Source organism: Lathyrus oleraceus, chromosome 3 (assembly GCF_024323335.1).
Source record: "Lathyrus oleraceus cultivar Zhongwan6 chromosome 3, CAAS_Psat_ZW6_1.0, whole genome shotgun sequence".
In the NCBI taxonomy this organism is placed as follows: Eukaryota; Viridiplantae; Streptophyta; class Magnoliopsida; order Fabales; family Fabaceae; genus Lathyrus; species Lathyrus oleraceus.
The window spans coordinates 128309863-128336534 of record NC_066581.1 but is presented as its reverse complement, the minus strand read 5'-3'; the positions used below and the strand labels follow the sequence as shown (position 1 = coordinate 128336534).

General features: G+C 39.9%; 1 pseudogene; it reads right to left on the bottom strand.

The window, feature by feature from the left end:
* Window positions 1-23414: 23414 nt before the first annotated feature.
* LOC127125749 (UDP-glycosyltransferase 73C6-like) lies at window positions 23415-25102 on the bottom strand (annotated as a pseudogene).
* Window positions 25103-26672: the final 1570 nt, after the last annotated feature.

The following is a 26672-nucleotide window of genomic DNA, read 5'->3' as shown; positions in this document are numbered from 1 at the left end:
GGTTGTTTGCAATTCAGTAGGGCTGTAAAAGATCGTGGAACAGTGTCAACTATCACCATTTACTTTAAACCGTCTGAAGGACGTGGACAAAGGGTCGTTAGTGCACCTGCAACAAATGGTACCCCAGTTACCATTTCCGTGCCTGTAACCATCAGTGCTCCAACTACTATCGCCGCGTCTGGAAGAAGGGCTGTTGAGAATAGTAGAGCCGTGCCGTGGAAGTATGATAATGCTCACCGCAGTTACAGAAGGGCTGAAAGTCAGACGAGACCAGTGAATCAAACTCCAGTGACAATTGGTTTACCGAATAGAGTTCCTGCAACTGTTGGTCCGGCTGTGGATAATGTAGGGGGTCCAGGAGGTTTTACCAGAAGCGGTCGTCTGTTCGCACCGCAGCCTTTGAGGGACAATAATGCTGAGGCTCTCGCCAAAGCAAAGGGCAAACAAGCTGTGGTTGAGGAAGAACCTGTCCAGAAGGAAGCGCCCGAGGGGACATTTGAGAAGGACGTGGAGGAGTTTATGAAGATAATCAAGAAGAGTGACTACAAGATTGTAGATCAGTTGAACCAAACTCCGTCCAAGATTTCTATACTTTCACTGTTGTTGTGCTCTGAGGCACACCGTAATGCATTGCTGAAGATGTTGAATCTGGCTTACGTGCCTCAGGAGATTTTTGTCAATCAACTGGAGGGCGTGATGGCCAATGTGAGCACCAGGCATGGTGTAGGATTCACCAACCTGGACTTACCGCCTGAAGGGCGGAACCATAACAAAGCCTTGCACATCACCATGGAGTGCAAGGGGGCAGTGTTGTCTCACGTATTGGTAGACACCGGGTCGTCGCTGAATGTGTTGCCTAAGCAGATTCTGAAGAAGATTGATGTGGAAGGGTTTGTGCTTACTCCCAGTGACCTGATCGTTCGTGCTTTCGACGGCTCCAAACGTTCTGTGTGTGGGGAAGTTACCTTGCCTGTGAAGATAGGTCCTGAGGTATTCGATATCATCTTCTATGTTATGGACATCCAGCCCGCCTATAGTTGTTTATTGGGGCGTCCATGGATTCATGCAGCAGGGGCAGTCTCGTCGACTCTCCATCAAAAGCTCAAGTATGTCTGGAACGGTCAGATTGTGACTGTGTGCGGTGAAGAAGAGATTCTGGTGAGTCATCTATCCTCGTTCAAGTATGTTGAGGTGGATGGCGAGATCCACGAAACCTTATGTCAGGCGTTTGAGACTGTGGCTCTTGAGAAAGTGGCGTACGCTGAACAGAGGAAGCCGGGTGCTTCGATTGCTTCTTACAAGCAGGCTAAGGAGGTTGTTGATTCTGGCAAAGCTGAAGGCTGGGGCAAGATGGTGGATTTGCCTGTCAAAGAAGACAAATTTGGCGTTGGTTACGAGCCTCTCCAAGCAGAGCAGAATGGTCAAGCGGGTCCGAGTACCTTTACCAGCGCTGGGCTGATGAATCATGGCGACGTCTCTGCAACCGGTAGTGAAGACTGTGACAGTGATGGTGATCTGGACAACTGGGTTCGCCCGTGTGCACCAGGGGAGTCTATCAACAACTGGACGGTTGAAGAAGTGGTCCAAGTTACTCTTCAGACAGAGTAATTTTCTGTTGTTTTGACATTTTGCATGAAAATCCTACGATCTGCCCAAGGCGTAGTGATTCATTGTAGGGCCTCATCATGTTTTAATGATTATCATTAATGAAGGACATTTTTTGCAATCAAACTTTGTGATCCCTGTCTTTCTATTTTTTGTTTTCATCTTTTTTCAAAAACAATAAAATGGCAATGTTTTTGTTTTTTGTGACTTTATTGAACTCTTTTTCTAAAACAAAGCATTAAACATGCAGAAGCGATCTTATGGCATTCACTATGAACAGTTCTGTTATGGCTCAGTATGATTTCGACAATCCCATCTACCAAGCTGAAGAGGAGAGTGAGGAAGACTGTGAACTCCCTGCCGAATTGGTCAGATTGCTGAAGCAGGAGGAAAGGGTCATCCAACCTCATCAGGAGGAGTTGGAGGTTGTTAATTTGGGTACTGAGGACGCCAAAAGAGAAATCAAGATTGGGGCTGCTTTAGAGGACTCTGTCAAGAGGAGGCTGATTGAGATGCTGAGAGAATATGTGGAGATATTCGCCTGGTCATATCAAGATATGCCTGGGTTAGATACAGACATTGTGGTGCATCGATTACCTCTTAGAGAAGGATGTCCTTCGGTCAAGCAGAAGCTTCGTAGAACGAGTCCTGATATGGCAACTAAGATCAAGGAAGAGGTTCAGAAGCAGTGGGATGCAGGTTTTTTGGCTGTTACGAGTTATCCCCCATGGGTGGCCAACATCGTTCCTGTGCCGAAGAAGGATGGTAAAGTCAGAATGTGTGTCGATTACCGGGATTTGAATAGAGCGAGTCCGAAAGATGATTTCCCATTACCTCACATTGACGTATTGGTTGATAATACGGCTCAATCCTCGGTATTCTCTTTCATGGATGGTTTCTCTGGATATAATCAGATCAAGATGGCGCCAGAGGACATGGAAAAGACGACATTCATTACACCTTGGGGCACGTTCTGCTATAAGGTGATGCCATTTGGGCTAAAGAATGCTGGTGCTACCTATCAGAGGGCAATGACGACTCTTTTTCATGACATGATGCACAAAGAAATTGAAGTGTACGTAGATGATATGATTGCGAAGTCGCAGACAGAAGAGGAGCACCTGGTTAATTTGCAGAAGCTGTTTGACCGGTTGAGAAAGTTCAAGCTGAGGTTGAATCCGAACAAGTGTACGTTTGGGGTGAGATCAGGGAAGCTTTTAGGCTTCATTGTCAGTGAGAAAGGGATTGAGGTTGATCCAGCAAAAGTCAAAGCTATTCAAGAGATGCCTGAACCGAAAACGGAGAAGCAAGTCCGTGGGTTTTTAGGGATATTGAACTACATTGCAAGGTTCATATCTCACCTAACTGCCACGTGTGAACCAATTTTCAAATTGCTTAGAAAGAATCAGGCGATCAAGTGGAATGATGATTGTCAGAAAGCTTTTGACAAGATTAAAGAGTATTTACAGAAACCTCCAATCCTTATACCTCCAGTTCCAGGGAGACCTCTGATAATGTACCTGTCAGTGACTGAGAACTCGATGGGGTGTGTATTGGGACAACATGACGAGTCTGGTCGAAAAGAGCATGCCATATACTACCTTAGCAAAAAGTTTACCGACTGTGAAACAAGATATTCACTGCTCGAGAAAACTTGCTGTGCTTTGGCCTGGGCTGCTCGCCGACTGAGGCAGTATATGTTGAACCATACTACCTTATTGATTTCTAAGATGGATCCAGTGAAGTACATCTTTGAGAAACCAGCTCTCACCGGACGCGTTGCTCGTTGGCAGATGATTCTAACAGAATATGATATTCAGTACACGTCACAAAAGGCCATCAAAGGTAGTGTTCTGTCAGACTACCTCGCCGAGCAACCGATTGAAGATTATCAGCCTATGATGTTTGAATTCCCTGATGAAGACATCATGTATCTTAAGATGAAAGATTGCGAAGAGCCTCTTGTCGAGGAGGGACCGGATCCAGATGACAAATGGACACTGATGTTTGATGGGGCTGTGAATATGAATGGTAACGGTGTTGGGGCGGTGCTGATCAATCCTAAAGGTGCTCATATACCTTTTTCTGCCAGATTGACGTTTGACGTCACCAACAACGAAGCTGAGTATGAGGCTTGTATCATGGGGATAGAAGAAGCCATTGATCTGAGGATCAAAACTCTTGATATATTTGGAGATTCCGCTCTAGTGGTCAATCAAGTCAATGGAGATTGGAATACGAATCAGCCGCATTTGATTCCGTATAGAGATTACACCAGAAGAATACTGACGTTCTTCAAGAAGGTGAAGTTGTATCATGTTCCCCGGGATGAGAATCAAATGGCTGATGCCTTGGCTACTTTGTCGTCAATGATCAAAGTTCATTGGTGGAATCATGTGCCACATGTTGCGGTGAATCGACTTGAGAGGCCTGCGTATGTGTTTGCAGCCGAGTCTGTTGTGATTGATGAGAAGCCGTGGTATTATGACATCAAGAACTTCCTCAAGACTCAGGAGTATCCTGAAGGTGCGTCGAAGAATGACAAGAAAACCCTGAGGAGGCTAGCTGGAAGCTTCTATTTGAATCAGGATGATGTGCTGTATAAGAGAAACTTTGACATGGTCTTGCTCAGATGCGTGGACAGACCCGAGGCGGACATGTTAATGCAGGAAGTTCATGAAGGTTCCTTCGGTACTCATGCCGGCGGACATGCAATGGCTAAGAAATTGTTGAGAGCGGGTTATTACTGGATGACTATGGAATCCGATTGTTTCAAGTATGCTCGGAAGTGCCATAAGTGTCAAATTTATGCTGATAAGGTGCATGTACCACCAAGCCCTCTGAATGTCATGAATTCGCCTTGGCCGTTTGCCATGTGGGGCATTGATATGATTGGGAAGATTGAGCCTACTGCTTCGAATGGACATCGCTTCATTTTGGTAGCGATTGACTATTTCACCAAATGGGTGGAAGCAGCTTCCTATGCTAACGTTACCAAACAAGTGGTTACCCGGTTCATCAAGAAAGAAATCATCTGTCGTTATGGAGTTCCGGAGAGAATCATCACTGACAATGGTTCGAATCTCAATAACAAGATGATGAAAGAGCTTTGTAAAGATTTCAAGATTGAACATCACAATTCTTCTCCTTACAGACCGAAGATGAATGGTGCTGTAGAAGCGGCGAACAAGAATATCAAGAAGATTGTGCAGAAGATGGTCGTTACGTACAAGGATTGGCATGAGATGCTGCCTTTCGCTTTGCATGGGTACCGTACCTCAGTACGTACGTCGACCGGGGCAACCCCTTACTCCCTTGTGTATGGTATGGAAGCTGTCCTACCTGTTGAAGTGGAGATTCCTTCTCTGAGAGTTTTATTGGATGTCAAGCTGGACGAAGCCGAGTGGATTCGAACAAGGTTTAACGAGTTGAGCCTTATCGAAGAGAGACGGCTAGCAGCTGTATGCCATGGACAGTTGTATCAGCGAAGGATGAAGCGAGCCTTTGATCAGAAAGTGCGTCCTCGAAGCTATCAGATCGGTGATCTAGTTTTGAAGAGGATCCTCCCTCCCGGTACAGATAACAGGGGCAAGTGGACTCCTAATTATGAAGGTCCGTATGTTGTGAAAAAGGTATTCTCCGGCGGAGCCTTGATGCTTACAACTATGGATGGTGAAGATTTTCCGTCTCCTGTTAACTCAGATGTAGTCAAAAAATACTTCGCATAAATAGACCCGCTGGACAAAAAGAAAAAGAGTCCAGGCAAAAAAGGGGCATCCCGGCGAACCAAAAAACAGAAAGAAAAGGTTCGGGCAAAAATTAGGGATAAAAATGAAAAGAATTTGTACACCCGGTAAGTCGAAAACCCGCAAGGGCGACTTAGGCAAAAATGGGTATCCCGGTGGATTGAAAACCCGAAAGGGCGATCCAGCCAAAAGAGGGATTAAAGCGAAGACTACAGTCTGAGTTGTCTGTACTTCATCAAGCTTTGTCGTCTGCCATCTCGAAAGATGTGATCCGTCCAGTCATTCTTCTCAGAAAGCAGGGAGTTGGGAGGAAAACTGATGATCTATGAATTATAATAGAATTGGGAAATAGTGGATGCCGTGTTCACATTGCCATTAGGATAGATTTTTTCCTTTTGTGCGCAATTACCTCTTCCTAGGAATTGCTCCCCAATGTATTTGCCTCTTTAGGCACATTTTCAATCAATAAAAGTCGTTATTCAGATAAATGGCTCTCTTGTTTTTATTTTTACTGTTTTGTTTGCAAAAATGTCCGAATTTTTTGATAAGCATCGCATATAAAAACATGAAGGCTAAACAATAGCTTGCAGGATGATGAAACATTTGAAAATCATTTTGAATGTTGAGGACACTCGAGCGTATCTTGTCTATGTATCCCCTGGGGGCATTTTGTTGTGCTGTTTTTCAGGTTGGCATCTGTGAGGACGTGTCCTCAGCAGATATTTTCCCCAAGAAAGTTTGGAAGCTATCAGAGCTATGTTCCCCTGCGGAGACGTCTGTGGATAGTGCCTTCTATTCCCCAACAGATCTAAGGATTGCCTATCCCCAGCAGGCCTGTATTTGCCGATTTCCTCCCCGAGTGAGGCAGGTTCATTGAAATTTATCTCCAGCATTTATCCTATCTGTGGACTGAAGGATATCCCCAGCGGAGTTTACCTTCCCCCAGCAGCAGTGCTATCCTCCAACATGAGTGAGAAGTCGTTGCTCTCCCTGCAGAGTCTCCCCGCAGAGTTGGAGTTCCCGATCAGTTTTGGCTCCCCAGCCGGAGTTTTTCATCATTTTTGCATTTTTTTTGCATTTTTAGTGATCATTGCATCCTCAAACTGCGTAGCATTCCCATTCAATATGGAGCATTACGCCATAGAAAAATTCAAACATATGCATCCATGTGTTAACCTCACCAGACCGTATCCCCGGCAGAGGCGGATCATTTCATTCAACATCAGCACAGCAAGTCTGCTACAGTTGCTCTTGACAGCATTCAGGATTGATATCCCCACGAAGGTTTATTACCTCACCCGTTGGTGACAGAAAGTTTGTTTCTCCCCAGTGAGACCCCCAGCAAGTGGTCAACCTTGCCTTAACATATCTAAAAAGTCGTTCTTGTGATACCGGTAAGTGTCATACTAGCACCCGCGTGTGTTTCTTTGTTTGGTGTCGGTAAACACCATTGCTTCGGTGTCTGTAAGTATTGGGTTTTCTCCCCAGTCATCAGTAAATGTCTGGTCATCATTTTTTGGTGTCGGTAAACACCATTGTTTCGGTGTCTGTAAACACCGGGTTTTCTCCCCAGTCATCAGTAAATGTCTGGTCATCATTTTTGGTGTCGGTAAACACCATTGTTTCGGTGTCTGTAAACATCGGGTTTTCTCCCCAGTCATCGGTAAATGTCTGGTCATTTTTTGATGTCGGTAAACATCATCTTTCGATGTCGGTAAACATCGAGTCTTTTCTGCAGTCATCGGTAAATGTCTGATAATCCCCAGCTAGAGATCCCCAGTAGAGTCATCGGTAAATGTCCTATCTGGTTTCCAGTTGCAAATATTTGTTTTTTCCCTTAGTGAAGTGTTCCCCAGTCATCGGTAAATGTCTGGTCGTTTTTGGATGTCGGTAAACATCATCTTTCGATGTCGGTAAACATCGAGTCTCATCCCAGCCACCGGTAAATGTTTGGTCATGCTTTGTTTCCTTGTTGATAAAATCAAGATCCCCAGAAGTCGTCGGTAAACGTCTTGTCTGATTACACCACAAAGATTTTGTTCCTCCCCAAGTGGAGACGCCATCGGTAAATGGCCCCGTTTTCTTCGATATCGGTAAATATCAGATCCCTAGTTGCAGTAGCCATCGGTAAATGGTCGGGTTGAAGTTGATATCGGTAAATGTCAAGTTTCTTTGAAGCCACCATCGGTAAATGGTTTTGCTTCCTTTTACATCAGAGTTGTTTCCCAACAGCCATCGGTAAATGGTCTTGCTAAAGTTGATATCGGTAAATATCGAGTTACCAGTTTCTAACCATCGGTAAATCGTTTCGCCTTTCTGAAGATGTCAATGGCATGCGTCATCGGTAAATGACGTGGTTTTTCTTGTATAATTCCCCAGCGGTGTGCAAATTTCTACGGTTCTTGGTATTCAATCCCTGTTTACCCTGAAAGTCTGACAGCCATCGCTCTCATCCATTCGGGTTCCCAGCTGATTGAATAGGGGCAGCTGTAGCACCTCAAATTTGCACCTATCATTGTACATACATTTTCATTATTAGGTCATTAACATTTAACATAGTCCACTGCATAGCATTGCATTGTCCTTTGCCCCAAGTGCAAGATCATCAGACAGATTGGGTCAAACTGGTCAGGAGATCAGTCAATCAAGCAAGCAAGTGCAATTCTCATTGAGCCAAGGCCCTAGGGTTTGTCCAACATGTTCACATGACCTAGGGGTCCTTTGGAAGTGTTTTGGTCAGGGATTGGATGTTCAGAAGTCATCAGTCAATGCACAGTTTGCCAGAAACCCTAAAAAGTCAAACTTGGTCAACTGTGATTGATTTTATGGTTTTGATGGTGGGATTTGGTTTGAGAGAGCTTATTCATGTCCAAATAGGCCTCATATATCATGTAAAACACCATCATGGAAGAATTTGAAGCCAGATCAGAAATTTCCAAAAATAGAAACTGGACCTGTAATTGAAACCTGCCAAAAATGGAAACTTCTTGATCCCAAACTTACATCATGATACAGGCTTCAAATGAATTTTTGCCCAACATGAAAGTTGAAGATATTGTTCTCCCATTTCCAAAAAGTCCAAGAACACTCAATTCCCATGTATGGTTGGCAAGTTATGATCGAATCATTTTCAGAAATTTTTGAACTTCAAAAGGCCATATCTCTCAAACCATTTGGCCAAATTGGGTGGGGTTTTTTGCAACAAGTCACATTTGATCCCCTCTTTCCAAATATGCAACCATCATTCACTAAAACATCATAGATCAAAATGGCATTTTTGAACTTGCATGAATTAATTTCAAGTGTGGTACAAAAGTGAATTTGTGAGATAATCATTTCTAACCAATTCTACCAATCAAACATGTTCTGAAAATGCATTTGTGACATGAACCAAGTCATTTTCGTGCAGTACATATAGCCATTCCTAACTTGCTTGAAAATTGGACAAAAGTACACTTTTCACCAACTCCATCCCACCTTTTCATGAACTTTGATTTGTACCCTTAAACAGCAGATATATTCATCATTTTTCTGTCATTTACAAACCCTAGCAGCCACTTGGTCTAAACAGAAAAAACTCATATTCTCTAAAATCCATTTTTTTGCATTTTGGCATTTTTCTTGAGAAAACCTCAAAGAGCTCGAGCCACACTTGCTTGTGCCATCATTCACAATCATGTTGGAAGCCATTGCAAGCATGGAGGCGCAGCTGTAACAACCATTTCACTACTGTTTTCTCCAAGCACTCATCCATGGCAGTCCAAGGTTGAAGCCATTCCAAGCCATTTCGAGACAAGCTAACTTCATCATTCAACCTTAGGGAGCTTAAGGAGCATCTGTTTCACTTTAACATGGCCGAATAACAACTGTATCGACACTGCCCTTCCACTTTGGTAAAATTTCGACCTCCTTGTTTCTTAAAATAGATACATGCTTTAGAAAGGTCTATCCATGCTGAGCTTCATGATGCTTTTGTTTTCGAAAATGGTTGGTTATTTCTGAAGTTATGTTGTTTTGAAGTTTGATGATAGAACTTGTTTGTGCTCGATTCATGATGTGTGTGATGTTTTAAGGAAAATGGATGATGGATTCTTAATGTGTGTGGTGTACTGGTTCTAGTGATATGTTGGATTCCAATTTCTGGGCGTTTTTGAATTTCACGATTTGGGGAAGGGGATGAGATGCACTGTACATTGAAGAACCCTAATTTGCCCAGAAAACTTTGAACGTGTTGCATGCCTCGTTACTGTTACATTCACATGCACCAATCAAATTATTTCGTTCACATGGCCAAAACGCGGTCGTTTGGTTAAGTGGCCTTGTTAATTACAAGTTTGCCACTCCCGGACCCCATGTCTCATTGAATAATGTTGTTTTTTCACAATTATTTCACTTTGATCCATCCAACTTACAAAATTCATAACATCTTCATTTCAAATCCAAATTTCATGGGATTTTTTGCATCATGTTCATCACAATCTCTAGTTTTTTATCATATTTTTTCCAGTTTTTTTTTATGAGTGGATTTTAATTGGTATTAGGGTTTGTGACATGTGCTCATATTTTGTACACTTTGCCAAAACATTTGTGAAATGGTGACACTTTATCCAATGGCTCCCAAAATTTTTGTGCTTAAACTAGACACATTCATGGTGATTTTGGTGTAGAGTTTGTGAATTTATCGTATCTGGTTGTTGAGTTATGAATTTTTGAATTAGGGTGTGACAATTTGTGTCACACCATTGATGTCCAACTTCATGATTTTCATTACCATGCTTCTTGAACTCAAATTGGTTGGAATTTTCGCATGAATGTACTCTTGGATGTCTAGTTTACATGTGAATTTTCTTGGAATTATTTGTGGCATTTCCTAATTGTTTGAGATTTTCTCCCCTGCTTGGTCATATGTTGACTTTTTGTGACACTTGTTCCCATTTCATTTGTGAAATTCTCATACTTTATTAGATGGACATGAAATCTTACATGAGATAACTAGACATCCTCATCTTTGCCATGGTTTTAGTCCCATTCATTTATCATACACCATCTCTGATTTATGATTTTTCTAAGTTGATGCATGTTTGGTTGACTTCTTTGAGCATGTTCAAAATTGTTTTGACTTTCTGATTTTCATTGACTGCCTTCCACTTGTCCAAATGAGATGAAATTTGACATGCTTACCATGCTGTGGGTTGTGATTGATCATGATTTATTTGGTGATTTTTGGAAATGTTTAAGATTGATTTTGAGTTAAGTCTTGCTGTTGACTTCTATGAGCTTCTAAATGCCATGCTTTGACATAAATTGTTCATGAAATGGTAATGATGTTTGGTATGAATGTGAGCCTAATTGGTTTTGTTTCTTGATTGTTTGAACATGATTTTGGATACTTGCCCTTTGCTGTTTTGACTTTTTCATTCTCTTTTGACCCTAGGCTTGTTCTAGTGGTCCTGTTACTTACTTTTGAGCTTATGTTTTCAGGTTGACCAACAAATGACCAATGAGACCAATTCTTTTTGATTGATCTTGCTTGAATATCATTGTTTAACTTGTTTGTTTTGTAGGGAGCTTGGCTCACATGCCTTAAGCCTTGTGCCTTGCACATCCATTTGCCTCTAATTAACTGTTGATGTCTGTTTCTTTTTGCTTTGTTTGAAGTTGTATACTAATGTCTGCTTGACTATTTCAGGTGCTTTTAGTTGCTCAGTTCCTTGTGAACTTTTGCTTTGCTTTGCTTATTAAGCAATTTGCATTGAGGTATATTTCTCATCTTCATGTAGTCTGGAAGACCTGGCCTGTTACTTGGCCAGGCAACTGTCTGAAGTCCTCCTTAAGAGGCAATGTTTGTGGATGTTTAATTTTGTCCCTGTACATAGTCAAAGACCTCCTAAGTGAAGAGGCAATTGGAAGAACCCAAGGGATATGCAACCTATCCCCTGCTATTCTGTGTGTCATCTGCTTTGCTCACACCACTGTGTTGGTGCATTGCAGATACAAACCCAAGATCTTGTACAATTGTACAGTTGAGTCAGTATCAAATGTGTAGAAGGGTTCCCACTTTCTGAACCCACACATTCTTGTCTTAAGCTCTCCCAGGCCAGGGATAAGAGCTGTGAAGTCTCATCTTCACTCACCCTTCATCAGCTTCACCTTGGCTCTCAATGTCAAGGTTAAGAGCAACATCTACCCAGTTCCAGAGGTTTGTTTGTTGAGGTTGATATGACCCCTCGACTAAAACCTAACCCTTGTGTGAGCCCTTGTTTGTATATAGTGTGTGCTACCTGTGCTTGTATGTTTGTTTGACTTGCTTCCTGTGCAAGTTAGGTTTAGTTTAGACTTGCTTCCTGTGCAAGTTAGGTTTTGCTTGGCTTGCTTCCTGTGCAAGTTAAGTATAGGTGTGGCTTGCTTCCTGTGCAAGTCATGTTTAGGATAGGCTGGCTCCCTGTGCCAGTTAGCTAGAAACCTTAACTTAGGGATGATTTTGCATGATAACATCTAGGCTCGAGTCGTAGTCTCCCTAGTTGTGTCTCCCTCTGTTATCTGGTTAGGCTAGTCCTGTATCCCTCCGTAGGGGAACTACGTCGCCCTGATCCTCATACCAGATGAGGTACGTAGGCAGGAGATGAGCTGATCTCTCCGGGCGCCTGTGTCTTTGTTTTGTCTCGTTGTGTGCTTGGAAGCTGATGTAAGTCCATCGAGTGGCATTTGGGTTCCAGTGTGGGTTGGTTGGTTCGGATGCTGATGTAAGTCCAGTGATTGGCATTCAGGCTCCACGTTTGCCCCTTGGTGTGTGTTTGGTTCGGATGCTGATGTAAGTCCAGTGATTGGCATTCAGGCTCCACGTTTGCCTTTGCCAATGTTTGTTTGTGCGTGTGTCAGCCGAGCTACGAATGCTCTGATTCTTCTCTCGTCCGAGGAGTTACGTATGCATAAGGTGCGATACCTTAGCGAGCACGTGTCGTTTCCCCAGTCCGAACTACTTCGACTCTGATGTCTATGCCTGATAGACTAAGTAGGCCCAGGATACGATGTCCTGCCGAGTCAGTCTTGTCTGTTTTCTTGTGTCTCCTTCAGCCAGTGTGTGTGTGTGTGAGCAGTGTTTTAGCAACCATTTTCCTTCCTATTGTGCGTGGATCCCGTCGAGTACGACGGATGCGTAGGGGTGCTAATACCTTCCCTTCGCATAACCGACTCCCGATCCCATTCTCTTTGGTCGCAAGACCATGTTCTTTCCCAGGTTTACTCTGAGCGTTTCCTTTCCCTCTTTTGGGATAAATAACGCATGGTGGCGGCTCTGTTGTTCTTGTTTTCCCGCCGGTTTTTCGCGTGATGCGACAAGCGTTTGAGGAAATTCAAACTGAGACTTAATCCGAACAAGTGCACTTTCGGGGTGAGATCGGGAAAATTGTTGGGCTTTATTGTTAGCGGAAAAGGGATTGAGGTGGATCCTGACAAAGTGAAAGCGATATAGGAAATGCCAGAGCCAAAAACGGAGAAGCAAGTCCGTAGTTTCTTAGGGAGGTTGAACTACATTGCAAGGTTCATCTCTCACCTAACAACCACGTGTGAGCCAATTTTCAAATTGCTGAGGAAAGATCAGGCTATCAGATGGAATGAAGATTGTCAAAGGGCTTTCGAGAAGATAAAAGAGTATGTATTGGGACAGCATGACGAGTCTGGTCGAAAAGAGCATGCCATATACTACCTTAACAAAAAGTTTACCGACTGTGAAATCAAATATTCGCAGCTTGAGAAAACTTGTTGTGCTTTGGCCTGGGCTGCTCGCCGACTGAGACAGTATATGTTGAATCATACTACCTTGTTGATTTCTAAGATGGATCCAGTGAAATACATATTCGAGAAGCCAGCTCTCACCGGAAGGGTCGCTCGTTGGCAAATGATTTTAACAGAGTATGATATTCAGTACACGTCACAGAAGGCCATCAAAGGGAGTATTCTGTCAGACTACCTTGCCGAGCAACCGATTGATGATTATGAGCCAATGAAGTTTGAATTCCCTGATGAAGACATCATGTTCCTCAAGATAAAAGACTGTGAAGAGCCAGTTGTTGAGGAGGGACCTGATCCAAACGAAAAGTGGACTTTGTTGTTTGATGGGGCTGTCAATGCTAGAGGTAGTGGAATTGGCGCTGTCATTACTACTCCGAAGGGTGCCCACATGCCTTTCACCGCTCGTTTGACTTTTGAGTGCACAAATAATGAAGCTGAGTACGAGGCTTGTATCTTGGGTATTGAGCAAGCCATCGATCTAAGAATCAAAACTCTGGACATCTTCGGAGATTCAGCTCTGGTGATCAATCACGTAAATGGTGATTGGAATACTCTCCAGCCCACTCTGGTCCCCTACAGAGATTACACGAGAAGACTGTTGGCTTTCTTCACAACAGTAAAATTGTATCATATACCTCGTGATGAGAACCAGATGGCAGACGCACTTGCTACTCTATCCTCCATGATCAAGGTAATTCGTTGGAACCATGCTCCCAGGATCGATGTGATGCGCCTTGACAGGGCCGCGCATGTGTTTGCTGCTGAACTGGTAGTCGATGACAAGCCCTGGTATCACGATATCAAGTGCTTTCTGAAGAATCAAGAGTACCCTGCAGGGGCATCCAACAATGACAGAAAGACTTTGAGAAGATTGGCAGGCAGTTTCTTCTTGAACAAAGACGATGTGCTGTATAAGAGGAACTTCGACATGGTTTTGCTCAGATGCGTGGACAGACACGAGGCGGACATGTTAATGCAGGAAGTTCATGAAGGTTCCTTCGGTACTCATGCCGGCGGACATGCAATGGCTAAGAAATTGTTGAGAGCGGGTTATTATTGGATGACCATGGAATCAGATTGTTTCAAGTATGCTCGGAAGTGTCATAAGTGCCAGATTTATGCTGATAAGGTGCATGTACCGCCGAATCCTCTGAATGTGATGTCTTCGCCGTGGCCGTTTGCCATGTGGGGCATTGACATGATTGGAAAGATTGAGCCGACTGCTTCCAATGGGCATCGCTTCATCCTTGTTGCCATCGACTATTTCACCAAGTGGGTCGAGGCAGCGTCGTTCGCGAATGTCACCAGACATGTGGTTGCCCGTTTCATCAAGAAAGAAATCATTTGTCGCTATGGGATTCCCGAAAGAATCATTACTGATAATGGTTCTAATCTCAACAACAAAATGATGAAGGAGTTGTGTCAGAACTTCAACATTCAGCATCACAATTCTTCCCCTTACCGCCCTAAGATGAACGGCGCTGTTGAGGCGGCAAATAAGAACATAAAGAAGATTGTGCAGAAGATGGTCGTCACGTACAGAGATTGGCATGAGATGCTACCTTTCGCCTTGCATGGGTACCGTACTTCAGTACGTACATCGACCGGGGCAACCCCCTACTCCCTTGTGTATGGTATGGAAGCAGTCCTACCTGTTGAAGTGGAGATCCCTTCTCTAAGAGTCTTGTTGGATATCAAGCTAGACGAAGCTGAATGGATTCGGACAAGGTTCAATGAGTTGAGTCTTATCAAAGAGAAGCGAATGGCAGCCATTTGTCATGGGCAGTTGTATCAGAGTCGGATGAAGAGAGCCTTTGATCAGAAAGTGCGTCCTCGTTGTTTCCAAGTCGGAGATTTAGTTTTGAAAAGGATCCTTCCTCCTCAGACAGATCGCAGGGGCAAGTGGACTCCTAACTATGATGGACCGTATATCGTCACCAAGGTTTTTGATGGTGGGGCATTAATGCTTGCAACTATGGATGGTGAAAACTTCACTTCCCCTGTGAACTCAGACGCAGTTAAAAAATACTTCGCATAAAATAGACCCGCTGGACAGTAAAAAGAGTAGTCCAGGCAAAAATGGGCATCCCGACGAACCAAGAAAATGAAAAGGTTCGGGCAAAAATTAGGGATTAAAAATGAAAAGATCGTACACCCGGTAAGTTGAAAACCTGAAAAGGCAACTTAGGCAAAAATGGGTATCCCGGTGGATTGAAAACCCGAAAAGGGCGATCCAGGCAAAAGTTAGGGATTAAGCGAATGACTGCGTTCTGAGTAGTTCTAAATCTCATCTCGTGCCAATGACTAGAAATTTTTGAAGGATAGGAAACAGTCCAATCACTCTTTCAGAAGGCTGATTATCTGGAGGATCTTGAAGACGAGCAAGTCATAGCAGAATTGGAACCCAATAGAAATCCATTTCACATTGCCATTAGATTAATTTCTGTTTTGATCTATTGTGCGATTACCTCTTTCCAGGGATTGCTTCTTAATGTAAATGCCTATTCAGAGGCCATTCAATCAATAAAATCATGTTATTCAGTATATCTCTGTTTTCATTTTCATTTTACTATTTTGTTTGCAAAAATGACGTCCGAATTTTTGATAAACATTGCATCATGACACATAAGGGATTTACAGGTACATGCTTAATAAACATTTAAAATTGCTGTAAATTTAAGTGCTTTGGATCGTCTATTCAGAACAGATACCCTCGGGGCATTTCCTTAAAATCTCCTGCAGATGGTCGTGAATATCTTCCCCAGTGAAGTCGCCAACAGACGAATTCAGTGTCTTGACCCTGCAGAGCTGATCAGAGTGTTGGATTCTTCAATCCCCAGCAGTTTCTCACCACCGTACTTCCCCAAGCGGTTGTTTCAAGACATACACTCCCCAGTAGAGTTGACAGTGTCAGACTATATATCCCCAGCGGAGTTGACAGTGCCAGACTGTATCTTCCCAGCAGAAGTGGCTGCTCCTTAGAGTTCGATGCCAGATCGATAATCCCAATGCCAGATCCATGGTTTCTTTCCTTGAAGCAGAACCTCGGTACCGTATCAGTGTTTGCTCCCCCTGCTGAGTCATCTCTCGCAAATCGTGGTTGCCAGAACCATTGTAGCTTTCCTCAGCAGCAGGCTTCCAATGCCATTCTTTCCCCGATCAGAGTCTCGGTATGGCCAGAACACCGCATGGCTAGTCATCTCCCCACAGAGTTCTTTGCGTTGTGCATCTCCAACAGCCTTGCCAGGGTCCAGAAGATGGTGATCATTTCTCCAGCATATCCCTTGCCTCAGCTTGGCATTCTACCCAGCATTTCGCATCCCTGCATGTAGAATCATATTGCATTGCATCCTTCCAAATCGCGTAGCATTTCCATTTTCATGGAGCATTACGCCATTGAAAAATTCAAACATACGCATGTAAGCATAAAACATTCTCGGTATCCCAAGTGATAAGCTAGAAGTTGTTTCCAGTACTCAGACTGAAGATTGTTCATGACTTACCTTTGTTATCCCCAGCAAGTGTCATTGGCCCATGCGCCGCCTCTATTATCATTCCCTATTTCTGCCAATGCTGACAGGCATGAAGTTTTCCGGTATCCAGACCGAAGTGGCATTCAGGCCTGTTTTCCGGTATCCAGACCGAAGTGGCATTCAGGCCAATTTTCCGATATTCAGATCGAAGTGGCATTCAGGCCAAGTCTTTCCGATGTTCAGATCGAAGAAGTTTCCGACGATCAGGTCGATGCGACTTGTGGCGTTCAGGCCAGTTTTCCGATATTCATATCGAAGTGGCATTCAGGCCAGTTTTCCGGTATCCAGACCGAAGTGGCATTCAGGCCAATTTTCCGATATTCAGATCGAAGTGGCATTCAGGCCAAGTCTTTCCGATGTTCAGATCGAAGAAGTTTCCGACGTTCAGGTCGATGCGACTTGTGGCATTCAGGCCAAGTTTCCGATGTTTAGATCGAAATCCTTTCCAGTATTTAGACTGATGAGCGGCATTCAGGCCATGGTTATTTCTGTGTTACCATTTATTTTGGTATCCAGTTTAACATTCTTTTTCGATATTCAGACTGACTCTCACCGTACCAGACAGATTCTTCTTTCAAGACCACCTCTTTGCCGATTCTGACAGACATTGTTACTTCACTTCACTTCAGTGCAAATTTTTGGGCTTTTATTGTATTCAATCCCTTGATACCTCGAAAGCACGAAAGCAGCTGCCATCTTCTTTCCGGGTCTCCAGTTGATTGAATAGGGGCAGCTGTAATACCCCAAAATTTACCCTTCATTTTTCCTGAAAAAAAAAACGAAAAAAAAAGAAAAAAATTATTTAATTAATTAATTAATTAATTAATTAAATAAATAAATAAAATAAATAAATAAAATATAACAAATTATTTTGGACTTGGGTCTCCCTCATTTGAGCCCATTACCCACGAAAATCAGTCTATAAATACTGAAGTTTCAGTAGAGGAAAACACACTTGGAGTTACACTGAGAGATTCACTTGAGAAAAAGGGAGAGAAGCAAAATACTCTGAGGTTTCCTTGGAACAAAACCCCGAGGAAAAAGATAGTGAGAGAAGAACTAACAGAGTTCAGAGCAGCCTCCAAACCCTGAAGGGAAATCAACTTGTAAACCTCACGGGTGCAACTCAATTTCAATCACGCTCTCCAATCAGGTTTGCCCTATATCCATCATCTTTATGCCTTTGATTTAAATGCTCTAAATGTATGAGGTATTATGGGTGAATTTGATACCTTTTTTGTGAGCCTTTTGTGAATTTTGATGGAATTATTCATGTGGTTACATTTTGATTTAGGGGCAACTCTGGGTTACCCTATTTTGTTTATTCTAACCTGTCTTGTGTTTCCATGGCATTGTTTTCTCTTGATTTCATCCTGCTGCTCTAACCCTTTGTCGAGTTTTGTGAGGGCTCACATGGCTTTCGCAGAGACACTCGCGTGGTTTCCCACTTTATTTGTGGGATACCCCCTGGAGTTTTATTCTGATTATTCGTGTTGACTGATTTCCTTTGACGGTCCAGTTGGAGACATTTTAGGGTTTCTTGCCCCTTTAACTGCTATAGCTTCGGATCTTTATCCGTGTGGTAATTTTTTCCCTTTCTCATACTTTATCGCTTTCTTAGCTGGAAGACCTCGATAGGAGGCAATGTTTGAGCCCCTGGGTGGCATTTTACTTTGAGATACATGTTTTGTGTTTTGTATTCATATCCCCACATGTAGCGCGGTTCATTCGTCAAGGACTGCCTGTTTGCCCTCGAGCATCCCAAACCCTAAAACCCAAAGCAACACGTTTACTCCTTCTACTACAGGCGAGTAAGTCTCCGAAGGTCGAGCATCCGGTAGATTGCGTAGTGACGTCGTTCGTCCAAAACCCAATCCATAACCCCGTAGTTAGCCGAACTACGGCTTGCTCTGATTCTCATTCCAGATGAGATACGTAGGCATAAGACGCGATGTCTTAGCGAGCACACATCCCCTTAACCCATAGGTCAGCCGAGCTACGAAGACTCTGATTCTCATATTCAGATGAGATACGTATGCAGTGGATGCGATATCCGCGCGAGTCATTTCTCTTAACCTTTTTAGTAAATAAACACATTAGGTAAACCCGCACCCTTTAGACAAAAAACCACAAAAGTGGATCCCGTAGAGTACTATGGATGCGTAGGGGTGCTAATACCTTCCCTTCGCATAACCGACTCCCGAACCCAAGATTTGGTTGCGAGACCCCGTCTTGTCCTTTCCTTTTTTCAGGTTTACTTCGAGCGTTTCCTTTCCCTCCTTTGGGATGAATAACGCACGGTGGCGACTCTCCTGTCATTCTCTTTCGCCGGTTGTTTTTTTCGCGCACTGTATTTTTCAGGTTGCGACAGTAAGGAACCCACGAGTTGCTCAATAGTCATGGTCTTTAAATCTCTGTTTTCTTCAATGTTGTTAACAATAAAGTCAAAACTTGGATTTAAAGTGCGAAGTATTTTCTCCATGTCTTTCACATCATCAACATCTTCGCCATTTCTTTTAAGTTTATTGACTACGGCCAATACTCGAGAAAAATAATCAGAAATTGACTCGGACTCTTCCATAAATAAACGTTCAAAGTTACCTCTAAGAGTTTGAAGACGAATATTTTTCACCTGTTCCACTCCTTTGTTGCAAGTTTGAAGTTTGTCTCATGCTTCTTTGGTCGTCGTTGCGTTGGATATCTTCTAAAATGTATCTCCATCCACCGATTGATAAACGAGGAAAAGAGCTTACTTGTCTCTCTTTCTTGACTCTTTCAATGTCTCATTTACATCTTGGCTTAGCGAGGCTTCATCTTGCTCCTTGAAGCCTTTTTCAATGATATCCCACACATCTTGAGCTCTTAGTATCGCCTTCATCATGATACTCCAATTGTCACAGTTGTTCTTTGTGAGCATCAACATTTGAAAAGGGAAACCTCCATTCACCATTTTTTGAGGACCTTGAAGCTCTGATACCCCTTTGTTGGAAATAAATCCTTTTTGTGTTTATGGAAAGTGTGTGGGAATATTAGAGACTTGAATAGAAACTTTATAGGTAGAAGAATTATTTATGGAAGAGAGAACTTTGTATTTTTGCTTGATACAAAAGTGTAGGATTACATCTCTATTTATAGTACTCTAAGGAGAACTCTAGACACACTAATTCTAGAGAGTTCTCAACTCTAGATATTCAAAGAGTATTCTAGAAAATATTACAATCATAAGAAATATCTAGACACTCCAAATACTACAAGAGTTTTCTAGAAACATTACCCAAAATAAACTAAGCCCAAAATAATTAAACTCGAAAATCAAATAATAAGGTTAGGCCCAAATCAAGTTTAATATTTCAACAAGTTGTACAACCTTTACTTAATGAAATTACAACCAATTCTTCCAATGTTGTGTCCTCCTTCAGATGATCAAGAAGCCAACAGACGTCATTAGTCATATTCAAGGTTATTTGAAAAGTGTGAGACTTGAATCAGAGAAACGACAACATGGTTTTTAATTTCTTTGAATCAACAATTGAGGCTACATCAGGCTCATTTGTTTGCAACGCATATGCGATTCAAAATCTATCATATAAGAAAATTTCATAAAGATAAAATAAAAGTAATTTACCTAGAAGGTTGGTTGCATCATGTGCATTGAATCCTCTAAGATTAAGTAGTTGAAGTGTTTGATTAATGTTATCTTCAGGCCTTGGAATTAGATCGGTTGCATCCTTGAAAAACGATTGATGTTTGTCTCTTCTTCTGGTTAAAACCTGATAGAAAGGCTCGCCATCCTACGATGTCCATGTATAGAAAACAAATTAGAAATCAGACCTTATAACTAGTTGAATACGTTCCACCATGCCCTCTATTGAGTTGTCAATCCCTTCTCTTGTACAAGGATGAGAAAGAAGGAACTATAGAATGGTAATTGACAATAAAATTCATAAATTTGAGTCCTCCAAAGTAAATTAAGTATGAAGTAAGAAAATTAGTGTTTGTTAATAGGAAAAACTTCAACAATGTAATAAAGTCTTTAATAATTTCATTTTAATAAAGAAAAATGGAACATTTTTTGATTGAGAACTCGGTTTATACCTCCTTCTAGCTCATACCTTCTACAAGTTTCCTAGCATAACTACGCAATACAAATGACATTTTCAAGACCTCTTCTTTAGCATCCTAAGGACTAGCACCAGGAGATTGTGTCATATCATAACGGCCCTTAAGATTCTTCTATTATGGACCCACACCAAAGTCACCATGTAATAGTCTTCTGTTATTCCTCAAATAGAAATGTGCTCTACTGAATTTGATGTGGGATGGTTTAGACAAAATTACAAAAGCAGACAGGTTGTGTATAGAATCTTCTATTTCTCTATTGTTGATGTTCGATGCATTACATAAATGATATTAACACTATAATCTCACGGTGAATTAACAAAACTGCTATAACCAATCTCTTGTGATATAACTCACTAATCACTACTCGTAGTTTTATATCCCTAGTCCACAAACATAAGTAGAATTAGGCAATGCAATAGAGCGTTGATTCACTAGCCACTACTCGGGGTCTCTTATCCCTATTAGACATATGTCCAACATATAGACTAAATGTCAGTATTCTCTATGTGTTCAAAATCAGATTAAAAGAGTATCTCACCTAAAAAGCATTACGAACAATAAACAATTGAATAAAATTATAGGTTAAAATACTTATGCAATATCAAATCAAACATATGTGCCAACAATATCAAAACAGGTTCATCAAACACAACATAATCTATAGAGATTTAGCTGCTCATAAATCAAAATATAATACCAAAAATATTTAAGAAGAACTGCATATGAGATTCCCTGAAGGACTGGCCTCCAATGACTTCAATTGCTCTCAAAAATCACTTTTGGTGCTGTAAAATTTGTACTTGTTATGCCAAATTTCGTAACCCTTGAAAAAGTGTCAATATACCGTTTAAAAAGCCTTCAGAATGGATCAGAAGGGGTCAGAAAAATCCATAAAAGGGGTCATCGCACGCGCGAAGCAGCTGATACTTCACTATCGCGTGCGCGATGCTGCGCGTGATTATTTCTACGTTTTTACTCCCATTTTCACCTGATTTTCACTAAGTCCCTATTTCTTCACACTTAGTTATTTTCCCTCATTCTTTGGTATTCCTTCTTCAATTTTGCTCCTCTTTAACTTGTTTTAATCTATTTCTTCGACCGAATTCATGCAATGATGGACTATCATCACAATCTCAAACTCGAATTGTTGCTTGTCCTCAAGTAACTCGTTTGTAACTGCATATTTCAACAGAAAACAAGTTGCACAATAACAATTGAACAACACCATATAATTTTTTTATATATCTGACCATTGTTCTAGCTTCCAACTTCCATCTGAAAAAAATTCGGAAAACATCCTCAATCTTTAAGGAGTAGTCAATTTGTCTCTCATCTCTCATTGACTCACTCAATGGATAAGGTAATCTCTCAATCAACATGCAAAATAGTTGATACTTAACTTGATCATGTTCTAATATAATTCATCAAATAAATCAAAATACACATATTTGAGGGCTTTTTTGGTTGTATCTTGACTTATGTTCGGGTAGGATATTTTTGGGAAAATAGGTTTAATTAAACATTTAGAGTTAGGTGCTTAATTCTTCTTCTATTATCATACCCCATTGTTCCTTCTTGATGGTACTAGAAATTTTCCTTTTGGTGGTTCTTATCATGCACTTTTGCATTCTTTAAAATTTTTTTTGAAGAAGTTTCTTTTTTCACTTCTTTTTTGCTCAAGTTTTTTGAGAAATCATCTCTAGTACCCCAATCCCAAACTTAGAATTTTTCTCACTTCCAAGAGCAACCCCAAACTTTATCTTTTTCATAACACATAATAACTAAACTTCTACCTAACTCCAAAGAGATGGTAGGAAGATAAGATCTTTCAAGTCATATACGACTAGGAATTAAAGATAAGTCATCGAAAGAAATGTTAAACTCGAAGTGGTTAGCAACGAACATACCTATTATTACAAGGTGGTTAAAAAGACTCAAAGTTATAAATAATCGACTGTCTCAGTGTGTGTTAATCAATCAGGACAAATTTAATCGAAATTAGTTCAAACCAGATAACACAATAATGCATGGATACACTCAATAAGAAAGAATAGTAAACAATAGAATTTATTTGGTTCAAACCTTATTAATTGGGATATCTAAAAATTGAGTACAAAAGAAAACGATAATTACTATAAAAGAAGAGTTACTCATGAGATGATGGAAAAAAACAAAAGATGTTTGGGGATTCAATTAAGAAATGGAGTCAAATCCAAATACCTTCAAACCTAATTCTAATCTCAAATGGTTATAATAAAAACACTATTTTTTATCCTTCGTATTTGATTTAAAGTGTTTTTATTTAAATATGTATTAAAAGGGAACACTCTTAAACCCCAAATTTGACATATTGTATCTTAAAGATGGAAATGGAAGAAAATTAAAGAAATGAAAGTGGAGAGAATTATGCACCGATTTGTTTTCAACATTATGCTAAACCTTAAGCTTATGAATATATTATATTGGAAAAATTTATGTAGAGTCTATCTAACAGCAATAACCATGCGCTTACTAACTCTAACAACTTAACCTGCAACTGATCTAACAAACTAATGACCATGCATGGAATCAAGTGGAGCTAGTGCAACATATAACTTGTGTAGCAAGGCAATTAAACTAAAGATGAATCAAGAGGTAGTTGTGATTTCATGATAAATACATACAATACATACAAGGAACACCTTGTTTTCATGACAATTTGCATGCTTGCAGCGTGGAACAAATAATGACATCAAAAGGACAAATGTTATAGATTGCATGTCTCAACTTTGGTGTTTTGATTGTAGTTGTATGATATCTTGAATAAGCAAAGTCATATTAATATAAGAAGATCCATCTTTTTCAATAGCTTTCTTACCAATCTCACTTAATTCACTAACCCTTTCTCTTCTCTCTTTACTTTCTTCATCTTCCTCATCCATCACATTACATATTGCCTCCTTTATACTTTCCTTCTTCACAACAATACCTAACTTCTCTTCCTCACCAAACTCCATTACAACCTTCACACCAAGACTCACTCCAATCTTCAAAACTTGAGTCACAAGCTTCTCATTCAGAAATTGGTCACCAAATAATGGCCAAGTTACCATTGGAACACCAACACATATCCCTTCCAGTGTTGAATTCCAACCACAGTGTGTTAAGAATCCACCAATTGAAGGATGAGATAATATCACCATTTGTGGGGCCCATCCTCTAATTATGAGGCATCTCCCTTTGTTCCTTTCCTCAAACTTTTCATCACTAATCCATTTTTCCAACTCTTGAGTTTTATTAGTTCCATCCCTAATCACCCAAATAAATGGCATTTTTGTTGCTTCTAATCCCAAAGCCAATTCAATAAGTTGTGAAGAAACTAAGTTGCATACACTTCCAAGACAAGCATAAACAACAGATTTTGGTTTATACAAATCTAAAAACTTCAAACAATTTTGTTCACTTATTGAAGCTATGTTACCTCTTTCAGCCTTATCCAAACCATCTTTGTTGCAGAGGGAAACAGGACCAACACACCAAACTTTACCATTCTTCATCTTTTTGTAATCATTAACATATTCTTTCTCCAGTTCTTCAAAAGTGTTTATGATTTCACCATATGACTTCATTTCAGCTTCATGCATTTTCTCAACAAACTCCTTCGGTAGTTTCTCTATTAATGCTACTGGTATTTGCTCTTTGGTGACTTGAACTTTGTCAGGTATGTCAGGAACAGTGAAATACTCGGAATCAGAATTTACGCTTTCAAGAATCTTTGAAGAATGCACCTTGAACAAACAATGTAAACAGAAACAAGAAAAACCATGGAATGAAATCCTTGGAATTTGATGTTTTTCAGCTATTTGAGAAGTCCAAGGTATACAAAAATCAGAGATAATACAACTTGGTCTCGGTGACATTTTATCAAACAACTCCTGTGCTGGTTTTTGGAGCAACGAAACTGCATAGAAAAAATTACTCCACATGTCATTTGAAATATCAACCATGTCGAAATTCTCACAACCCTCTGGTAATCCAGCTTGTTCTGATGGAAAATTGAGTGTTACAAGATTGATTTGAAGACCAGAGGAAACAGCACGAGAAAGAACAGAAGAAAAACGAGATGCATTTATTGGTGTAGTGAAAATGGTAACAATGGCACCATGTTGTGCTAAGAGTTTAGCTATGTCTATCATTGGGATAATGTGACCTTGTGCTACTAATGGAAATAAAACAAAGTGAGGAACAGGAACATTTTCTTGCAAAACCATGGTTTACAAAATGAATGAGTAGTAGAGTATATGTATTTTATGTTAGACTTCAAATATTTAAATATCACATTGCTATATAAAAATGTTATTTTTATACAAAAACATACCGTATTTTATTTTATTGTTCACTGATACGGAAAACAGTAAAATATTATAATAATAAAATAACTTTTTTAAAAATATATAAAAATTATTTTTTTTGGATTAAAAAATATTGAGTGATTAATCAATTTTATAATTTTATTAATTAAAATTTTATATTTTATTAATCAATTTTATTTTACTACTGAAAATTATTTTTATATATGGCGTTTATTAACCAATTTAATAATTTTATTAATCTATTTTTGTATATTTCATTAACCAACTTTATTTTATAAATAAAAATCATTTTTTTATATCTGAATGTTTATTAAACAACTTCATCATTTCATTAATTAAATTTTTATATTTTATTAATCAACTTTATTTTACTATAAAAAATAATTGTTCAATACCATTCATGGACATTGTTCACGAGGCTCTTCATACGCATGGTACTATTTATATACGGTTCACATAAGTGTTTATATATAGTTTCACTATTTATTTATCGTATTTGTAAACAGAGCATAGATCCTAGATGTAAATATAGGGATAGAATAACATTCATGTTGTATAAAACATTGAAATAGATGAATGGTTACTATTATTGGTGATGTAAGAGCATGCGCATTAAACATTGGAGTATATGAGAGAATCATGTGGATCTTGTATTATGTTTTGTCCTTACCACAAATTCTCTTCTTGGACGTAAACAAAATATTCAGAAGAAAGTGATGTGTGAAGATTCCCTTCTATGCTTCTTGCGTGAATAAATTGCATCACCACATGTTTATTTAATTCTTATACTCTAGTTACATTCTCATTCAATAAAAATTTATCACTCAATCATACCATATCACTAATTTAAAAATTAATCATTTTAAAAATTAATAAAATGATGTTAAGATACTTGTGAGTGAGATGTTCATTTGAAAGAACTTGTGCACAAAACTTCTCCGTAATGTTTTTCAATATGAGTTGAACCCCTAACGGTAAAATCCACCTCAAATTGAATTATTATATGAGTAGTTAAATCATCTTGCAAAATACATCATTGTAACTTTTGAGTGGTAAGAGTTTAACCCCTCACAAAGTTGCGGTTTAACATCTTGTAAAATCAATATAAAAAAAGTAGGCTATTTTTTAGATACCGAGTAGCAGGAGTGGCATATTAGCACGCAACAATGATGTGACATTTTTTTTATTAGATGTTAAATTTCTAGCAACTCATTATGATGTTTTAGACTTTGTAAGGTGTAACCCTAGCAAAGCAGCGTGATAATTTAAATTTTGTGGGTAATCCTAAACACCATTTAAAATTATTATATAAAAAATTATTATTATAATTATATAATTATAAATATTAAAGTAAAATATATTTATATATTTATTTTATTTTATACTATTATAATTATAATAAATAAATATTATTATAATAAATAAATTATCAATTTTAAAATTTATAAATATAAAATTCAAATAGAATAATAAAAAAAATAAAAAATAAAAATTTATTATTAAAATTAAAATAAAAAGTGCAA